The sequence below is a fragment of the Notothenia coriiceps genome, unplaced genomic scaffold, assembly GCF_000735185.1.
Source record: "Notothenia coriiceps isolate Sejong01 unplaced genomic scaffold, NC01 NC01_scaffold00012844, whole genome shotgun sequence".
Taxonomy (NCBI): domain Eukaryota; kingdom Metazoa; phylum Chordata; class Actinopteri; order Perciformes; family Nototheniidae; genus Notothenia; species Notothenia coriiceps.
This window is the reverse complement of record NW_011345545.1, coordinates 1-2,856: the sequence shown is the minus strand read 5'-3', so window position 1 is coordinate 2,856 and position 2,856 is coordinate 1. Positions and strand designations below refer to the sequence as shown.

The 2,856-nt window shown below is 41.0% G+C and overlaps 1 long non-coding RNA gene across 1 annotated transcript; it reads left to right on the top strand.

The window, feature by feature from the left end:
- The first annotated feature begins 1,187 nt into the window (after positions 1 to 1,187).
- Positions 1,188 to 2,071, top strand: LOC104947611 (uncharacterized). Its single transcript, XR_798580.1, has 3 exons — positions 1,188 to 1,273; positions 1,375 to 1,426; positions 1,517 to 2,071. It is a non-coding gene; the product is annotated as an uncharacterized lncRNA (long non-coding RNA).
- Positions 2,072 to 2,856: the final 785 nt, after the last annotated feature.

The following is a 2,856-nucleotide window of genomic DNA, read 5'->3' as shown; positions in this document are numbered from 1 at the left end:
CTGCCTAATGCAGCCTGCTACCCCCCCCCTCTCCGTCACACGTGCGATTGATTTATTGGCGATATACAGAACAGTGAGAACAACACAACTAAAGATGAAAAAAGCGGTACGTTCAAAGAAGAGTTCCTCGTGGAACTACTTCAAACTGACAAAAAAATTGTGTCGCTACAAACATTTATCTCCCGCGGGGGGGGGGATGCTATTCAGGCATCAGATTTTTACACAGCGAACTGTTCTAATGTCAAGGCAAGCACATCATGTTGTGCCTTTTTTATTCCAATGATCCAAATGAGTACAATGAACAACAGTTTGACCCATCTTGCCCTTATTGTTTCCTGTGGCCTCCTTGTGTCTTTTCCCGGTAAAAAGAAATGTGTTCTCTTTGCGCCAGTCCCACCCCAACCTGTCTCTAATGCCTCATCACCCAGGCCCAAAGCTGCCTTCAAAATAAAAGCATAAAAACAACTTAAATGAATTATAATACTTAAACTGAATAATAATGGGTGTACTATTAACAAAAACAGCAAGAAAATAAATGTTTAACTATCAAATAATATTAACATAAAGCTCATTAGGCGCGTTCACACCGCAGTACTTTTCCCACTATAGTTCCGGAATGTTGCGTTCACACCAAAAAAATCCGGAACTAAAATTAGTTCATGAGAACCTTTTACCCCCTTTTAGAGAGCAGGGACTTTCGTGGGAGAAAAAGTTTTGTGAAGCCGCAATTTTATTATCCTTGCATTAGCATTATTAGCATTAGCCCAGCGCACAAACGCAGAGAGACTAACTTATGGCAACGCAAAAGAAAACATGGGAGTGATGGAGATGAGGAGGTGTCGGCGTTCTGGCGATTCCCAACAGCTTCTACTGAACCAGTCCCCAACTCCGGGGACTTCCGGCCGGGGACTTCGGGTGGCAGTATACGCTGTGAAGCTGTTTGCGGCCTGCCAGTAAACCCAAAGCAGAAGCAGAAGAAGAAGAAGTGACGTCAGCGGCTTCATTTGCCTAATCCTTCCCCAGGGACTTATTCCGGTGTGAACACGATCTGTACTTATTCATGAGAACTAAAGAGTTCTCATGAATTAAGTTCTGATGAACCTTTGTGGGAAAAGTACTGCGGTGTGAAAGCGCCTATTAACAATATTCTGATAAGGTTTACTTAAATGTTTTATGTGATTATATGAGTTAATTATTTTTCCTTATTTTCCTCAGACAACTAAAGAGATGGTGGCTCGGTCCTGCGCCACCATAGTCACACATCCCTTTCATGGTAAGAGGACGTCTTTATGGCTTGTGATACAGCATACGTTTGTTTGATTTGTGTGTGGGGAGACATTTTGTCAACTCTGCTTCCCTCCACTTGTTTTTCAGTGATTACTTTGCGATGTATGGTCCAGTTTATTGGGAGGGAAACAAAATACAGGTAATGTTTTCATGATAGACACACACCTCAATGAAATGACCTTAACATTTATTAAAAACTTAAACAAATAAATATATCTTCTATCCTCAGTGGGGTGTTTGACTCCATCGTCACAATCTACAGAGAAGAAGGCATGCTGGGATTCTTTGCGTAAGTCTCACACTCCTTCTCTTTCTTTTTCTCCTTCTACTCCTCTGGTCATAGACTTTCTGCGAAAGCATGAACATTTCTAGCAAGGAGTCCAAGCGTAGCAACTCTTGGCGAGAAAGAGACAGAAACTTTGAGCTTTAAGTGGGGTGTGAAAATATATTGATCAATCCCAAAAAATTATAAACTATGTAATATCAGTTGTAGAATGGACAGTGAAATGAATACGCGTAATCATCATTAAAACATTACAAACAGGACGTTTATCTACAGTCCAGTCCCACATAGTTACACAGCCTGGAGAAAGGAAGACTTGTATTTTTTATTTCTTCTCTCACAGTAGTATAATGCATGATGATTATTTTTCCTAATATTGCTGATGTGTTAATGAGTCATATCGAGGCACTCAACAGAGCTCAGCTGTTTAGCAGTCTTATGGCCTATGGACAGTTTTACCCCACAGGCCATAAGACTGCTAAACACCTGATTTCTGTCAAGTGCCTCCATAAACATTCATCTGTTTGTCATCTTGCAATCTACTTATTTATCGAAGTAGTTATCACCGCAATAAACAGTTCACATTCTGTTGTTGTATATACCATATTCTATTACATGTATGTATACTTACAGAGGGGCAAAAAAGTATTTAGTCAGCCACTTAAAAAGATGAGAGAGGCCTGTTATTTTCATCCTAGGTACACTTCAACTATGAGAGACAGAATGGGGGGAAAGAATCCAGGAAATCACATTGTAGGATTTTTAATGAATTAATTAGTAAATTCCTCGGTAAAATAAGTATTTGGTCACCTACAAACAAACAAGATTTCTGGCTCTCACAGACCTGTAACTTCTTCTTTAAGAGCCTCCTCTGTCCTCCACTTGTTAACTGTATTAATGGCACCTGTTTGAACTCGTTATCAGTATAAAAGACACCTGTCCACAACCTCAAACAGTCACACTCCAAACTCCACTATGGCCAAGACCAAAGAGCTGTCAAAGGACACCAGAAACAAAATTGTAGACCTGCACCAGGCTGGGAAGACTGAATCTGCAGCTTGGTGTGAAGAAAATCAACTGTGGGAGAAATTATTAGAAAATGGAAGACATACAAGACCACTGATAATCTCCCTCGATCTGGGGCTCCACGCAAGATCTCACCCCGTGAGGTCAAGATGATCACAAGAACGGTGAGCAAAATCCCAGAACCACACGGGGGGACCTAGTCAATGACCTGCAGAGAGCTGGGACCAAAGTAACAAAGGCTACCATCAGTAACACACTAC